This window comes from Nomascus leucogenys, chromosome 7b, assembly GCF_006542625.1.
Source record: "Nomascus leucogenys isolate Asia chromosome 7b, Asia_NLE_v1, whole genome shotgun sequence".
In the NCBI taxonomy this organism is placed as follows: domain Eukaryota; kingdom Metazoa; phylum Chordata; class Mammalia; order Primates; family Hylobatidae; genus Nomascus; species Nomascus leucogenys.
The window spans coordinates 40,065,874-40,072,093 of record NC_044387.1 but is presented as its reverse complement, the minus strand read 5'-3'; the positions used below and the strand labels follow the sequence as shown (position 1 = coordinate 40,072,093).

Sequence of the window (6,220 nt, the reverse complement as noted above, 5' to 3'; positions counted from 1 at the left end):
TCCTCTGCCTGTCCTGCCCTTTGGGTACTGGGCAATTAATCCACGAACGCAAAATCCTGAACCCTGGGCTAAGAAAATACGAACTGATTTGGTAAACAAATGATATGTAAAATCTATAAGCACAGAGTGGCAAGTGACAAAGGAAATTGCAAATGCCCCTAAATGCTCTTTCCCATCGATTGGCAGAGAGAATCTAACACATACATAGAGGAGATGGAGCATAAAATTGGGCGGACTGACTCAGAGATTTGTTTTGATTTTTAAGTCATTTATTAAAACTAAAAATGAGTGCGCGTACGCGTGGAGAGGGGGAACAAGGCTTCTCTAACCAGCAAAGGGGCTGTCGGCAGGCGACGTACAAATGAAAGCGCGCTTTCTAAATTTCCAAAGCACTAAATGGAGAGCAATGCACAATTATTGTGGGATTCGCCCAGAAGAGCAGCCTCAGGAGTTGACGGGATCCTGTCCCTCCCAGAGGAAAGCTCACGATTGGATTGGAGCTTCTAGCGACTGCCTGAGGTGAGCTTCAGGTGGGGACCGGCCCCGCCAAGTCCGAAGCAGTCATCCACAAGGAAACATGCGCGTGCCCCGCTGCTCCTGCGGGGAGGCCGCCCGGGGACAGGCACCCTGCAGGGCATCTAGGGGGCCCCAATGGCTCAGCCGGGCCCGCGGCGCAACAGGCTGCGCAATAAATTAAAACAATAGTGAGAATCAGCAAATTGTCTGGAGGGCGGGCGGAACCGAAGCTCGCTCTTCGGAGCTGGAGTGCCGTGGGGAGGGGGTGTCAGCGCCCCCGGGATGAGACCTGCCCTTCCCCGTTCCGCGCCCCCGCGCCCCCCAGACCAGACGTCTCTTCCGTAGGCGCGTCCTCCGGGCCAGGGGGAAACAGCGGCAGAGACTCGGGAAGGAGAAACGGAGAACCCAGGGCAACGCGGTCGGTGCTGCAGTGCCATCCCTTTTGCACTAAGACCCCCCGGGCCCCGGGGCGGGAAGCCCTTCGCACACTCCAGCCCGGGGGAGTCCCGGCTGGGTCCCGCAGCGCCCGTGGCTCTGTGGCCGGGAGGCTCCTTGCTCTCGCCCGCGTGGTCCTGAGATCTGTCGCTCGCTCCCGCAGGCCCCGGGATTGGCTGCACCACGCAGCTGTCCTCCAGTTCCGGAGCTGCCGCGTTCAATCCGATTCCCTCTGATGCTTTCACTGATATTAAAATGTCCCTTTTCGAACTGGTCTTTTATTTATTTATTTTTTAACGCAGTCATTTTTGGGAGGCAAAAACTCGGACATCCTGTATCCGTAATCAGATAATCTCACTCCTGCTTTTGTATTCCTGCAGCTTTAAACTCTGCAAATATTTGTGTCCTTCACAAAAAAAGGCGTTCCTCAGTCTACTTCCAACCTCGCCGGGCAACTGATCTTTCCCAAGTTCACAGCCTGACTCCGGGTCTCTTGGTGTCTTGTGATCTTGCAGCAATTCAGCAGAAAAGACTCGGTTTGGGTTTTGGTGTGGGATGGCTAGTAGTGGGGGTTTTACCCCCCTGATGTTTGTGGGATTTGTGCTTGTTGTATGATTACTATTTTTCTTGTTTCCTGCAGTCAAGGAAAACTGTCTGTTACAAGCAAACGTACTGTCCCCAGCCTCAGGGACGTGAGTTCCAGTCCTGGGCACTTTACTTTCTCTCTCTCCGGTCTTCCCTGGCCCACGTTCAGTTTCTTAACTCTCCTTGTCCTTGATCTTTTCCCGAAATGCCTGGACCTTCGCCTTAGCCCCTCCTCCGATTTGCCCCTTTCTTTAATTTGTCTTGTGTGTTAGCGCTGGGTCAGCGCGCCCTTTGTGCTGAGGTCCTGGGCCGGTGTGTGTGCGTGTGTGTGTGTGTGTGCGTGCGTGTGTGTTGTAGTGTGTGTTTCTTTTGTTATTTTCTCCCTTAACACTGCAGAAATGAAACACACATGCAGCTCTGTCGCCTCATATTTTCAGATGTTTTTCACACTATTGTCTGCTCCAGCCCGTTGAAAGTGCAAAGTGAAAACAGATGCATCCAAAAAAATTTTTTTGAAAGGGACAATCCTAGGATGGAGACTAACCCCTCGAATACAGATAAGCAATAAATATTATATCAGATTTATAACGTGCATCGAGCAGTCTTGATTAGCACCAAGGTGAGCTTTGGTGAGATTTTTATCATTTCCATGTGTCTGGACTACAAGAAGAAATCACTGGGGGAAGAGCTCTATAAATCAGCGTCCATGTCAAGACAAATCAAAATAATGCCTCTATTATTTCAATCAATAAACCATTTTTATTCCCAACATCTGATACGCACAGTGTGTGTCCATCTGTTTGTATTTGGAATTGCCAGCGTTGCCTTATACCAAAACAAACCTTTCAAGAAGTGTCAATGAAATTAAAATTTTTAAAAGGAGAATTCAATATGACCCTCCTTCCCTTTCGAGCTACTCCATTCTCCCCTTTTTAAACCGCACACCCGAAGTCAGTAGGAGAGCTTTGCAAACTCTGCAAAGGATGAAATTGCTTTGAGAATTTCAGAGAAAAGGGGTGGCGGGTGCTGTTCGGGAAGAGAAACCGAAAGCGGCGACAGGCAACGACTGGGGCTGAGGAAAGCCTCCCTGGCTCCTGGCTCCAAGATATTCCAGAGGACGGTCCTAGGTCGGTCGCAGGCGGGTGTGACAGGGTGCTCCCGCGCTCTGCTAAAAACCAAAACCACCACCTCCCACCACTGCCACCAAGATTTTTCCAGCAGGTGTAAGGCTGACTTGCTGTGGGGCGTTAATTGGGGCGAGGCTGGCTGGAGAAAGATGGGGGGCGGGGGCGGGAGACAAGGAAGAGGGGGGGAGAGGAGGGAAGAAAGGGAGAGAGAGAGAGAGACTGACTCTGGTTGACTGGCGGGTGGCTTTTGTTAGTTTCAGGCAGATTTCAAGACTTGTTTCTCAAAATGTCCTGCAATTTTAGCTTCCGCGGCAGTTTGTGAGATGGGGCCACAATTCTTGATTGATGAGAGGAAAGTAGAGAAGGAGAGATGATTCATCTATGAGTCAACATTGTCGATAGCTCGAGTCTTGGTATCCCCATAGCTTCCTTGGTTATTTTGTTTGTTTCCAAATTTGCACACCCAGGAACCAAATCTCAATGATCCTTTTGTTGCTGAAGGTTCATCCTCTCCTATTCCATCTGTCCGCCATAAACACATAATTCTGACTGCCCCATTCCTAATCCATTTCTTTCCATTGGAATGGGAAGAAGGAAGTGAAAAGTACTCCCAGATGGAAACCGAAACGGCGTCAGAGCCAGAATAGTCTTTGTTTGGATTCAACAGCTGTCTGCCCACCACGCCCTCAGTCCCCAAGTCCAAAGCTCATCCTCGGGGTTTCATTTGGGAAAGGGAGAAAAAAGAAACACTTCAAAATCTGTATTTTTACAAGCAGGATTTCACAATCCTTGGGAACTTTGAGACTTGAATGGTTAATCTCTCAGGCGAAATTATCACCCCAACGACTGTTTACAAAGAAGTCGATGCCAATGTTAAAAAAGTGTTGGCAAGCTGGATGCGCAGGTTTGTATTTTACCCTGAAAAGCTTCAGGATTTCTCTCCCTGACTCGCTCCGTTCCTCCCCTCTCAGCCTCAGTGCATTGTATGTTGAAGGGGCGGGGGAGGGAGAGATGGGGAAAGCTTAAGCGATGGGAACCTTGAGGCCCAGGGATTTCAAGGAAAGCGAAATGAACCAGGCAGGGAGGTGCATGTTCTCTGTTCATTTCTAATGCGTCTCTCCTCCGGGTCAGAGCGCTAATGACGACCTCGTTCCTACGATTTAGGACGCGGGTGCTTTCACACGAAAGACACGAGGTCCTCTAGTTTTGCCTTCTTCGCTCCTCTAGCTTCTTTTTTACCCTCTTCCTTTCCTCCCTCCCTGGCCCCGAGCCCCCACCCCCTACACACACACACACACGCATACACACGCACACACACACTCACCCGTCTCCGAGCTCTGCCTCTCCTACCCCAGTTTCCAATCCCCTGGAGTTTCCCTCTCCTTCGCCTCCTGCTTTCCAGGAGGGATTTCTAATCCCATTCTATTGCTGCCTGAAGGCATGTTCCGATTTCCAGAGGGCTTTTTCTGTTCCCGTTCGGGTCTTGGATTCAGGAGCCCAGGAATAAACCTAAAGCTGTTTTTCCCAACTGTTCAGATGGAAGGACTTTCGAGGTCCTCCTAAATCCACTTTTGCACACCTTAAGCTGCCCCCGTCGACTTGGCAACGTGTCCTGCGGTTTTGTTCCTTTCGTATTTTCTATTTCTGAACAGGCACACGCACATAAGGGCCCCCAGATGCAGCGAATGAACAGGTTTTCCTGGTAAAAATGATGGAGGTGAAGGTGGGGATGGGGGTGCTCTCCTCACTCCGGAATCTGAAGCGGGGGAGAGCTGGATAAACCGCCGAGATGACCTGAGTGGTCTGAGGCGACCTGCAGCGCGTCCACAGTGGAGGACCCAAGCCTGGGCTCAGACGTGGCCTGCTCCGCTCTTTCCCTAGGCTCCTCTGCAGCATCAGGCTACCGAGGCCTGCGCTCTCCGTTTCCTGAGGAGACTCCCTGGAACCTTCAAGAACCCCCCGACAGCACCCCTGATACCCTATCTGAATGGTTTCCTACCAAGAAAGACCCCGAAGACCTGCAGTTCTGTCCAGAAACGAGTTTTAAGGGTCACTTGAAATGGAGCCGCTGCGAGGGCGGTGCTTTAGGGAGCAGAGTTCAAAGAGGAATTCCTCAGCACCCTAGGCCACGTCCGCGTTAAAGGGCGCCTTACAAACCTCCTCTCCCCACACTCCCCCGCAGCCCCTTCCCCAACGTTTAAGGCACCAGATCTTGAGAAGCAAATCCAGTGCCCAGCTTCAAACTCCCGCCTTGGAAAAGTACAAAGAGAAAATTGATTTTTCAAATCCCAAAACCCTTTCCTTTCAAACAACTTGGAAAAACTCAGCTATAAACGCTTTCTCCTCTTATGCTAAAATTGAAAACTTATAGATTTTAGATGGACTGAAGACATGATATATTCCTTTTCCCTTTAAATAGACACATTTCAAATTGTTCCAGGCAGCAATTTCTGCGAAAAAGGAGGGGCGGCTGGGATTGTTTGGGAGATGGAGTTTTATTTGTTCCCATTTATTTTGTTTTATTTTTGTTGTATTTTTTTCTTTGAGTTTCTTTGTTATTTTGAGATTCATCTAAGAGACTCAGAATTCCACTCTGAATAAAGCACTTTTTGTTGTTTCAAAATTTCAAACTGACATAAGTGTTGGATAATCAGTTTTCCCTTTGTCTGCCCTAGTTGTAAATAACGGCTTTGAGATTAGCTAATTAAGGGGCATTAATCACTGATAGAAAGGGAATAAATCAAAGCCTTGTTCTAAATTTCAAACTTGCCTGTATAGATGTGCATAGCTACTCTATCTGGAGCAGATAGGTGCTGTTTGAATTACTGTTCTTCAGAGTAAACCAAATCCACTTCTCTTTTAAAAAATGAATATTGTATTTATACAGCCTGGTTGTGCTGTTAAATTAAGTCTCTCTCCCATTCTCATTCCGTTTCATAAACAAAGTGTAGAGACGACAGCGATTACGGGTTAAAAGAGCCCAGTCTTAGCTTTTGCCTGGCATTATGTTTACCTTTTTGAGGGTGGGGGAGTCAGAAAAGGGAGGAATAAACCCTAAGCAGATACACACGGAAGGAGGATAAATAGATTTGTATTGAGGTTTGTTTTTAATCAGAATACAGTTTCTGTAGAAAATTTTCAAATCTTGCAGTACTTCAGGTACAATTCGCTAGAATACGTTCCCTTAGCCCCCTGTGTAAGGCATTAAAAGCATTAGGTTCTGGTTTGTGAGAAAGAAAAGCAAGCGTTCAGGGCGTGAGTGCGTTCCTGTGCGTGTGCGTGTGCGTATGTGTGTGTACTGGAAAGAATAAGGCCCCTCTATTCACTGCCTTTTGCTGCTGCAATGATGCTCATTGCAGTTCGGCTGGTTCTACGCTCATAGCCCGGCACAGGATTTGGGAACTTGGACCATTTCAACACAGACAAAAGAGGCTTTTAAATAAGTACATGCCATAAAACAACAAGCCGGTCCCTGGGAGCAAGTAAAAATTTATTCGTTTCACGTAAAGCCCTCCGAAACAGTAAACACAGAGCAGATAATCCAGAGCCAGGCGGGG

At 48.5% G+C, this 6,220-nt stretch overlaps 1 long non-coding RNA gene across 1 annotated transcript; it reads left to right on the top strand.

Annotated features, from left to right (window-relative positions):
- The first annotated feature begins 255 nt into the window (after window positions 1–255).
- Window positions 256–1,221, top strand: LOC101177133. The gene is made up of 2 exons (XR_178516.2): window positions 256–519; window positions 862–1,221. It is a non-coding gene; the product is annotated as an uncharacterized LOC101177133 (long non-coding RNA).
- The last annotated feature ends 4,999 nt before the right edge of the window (window positions 1,222–6,220 follow it).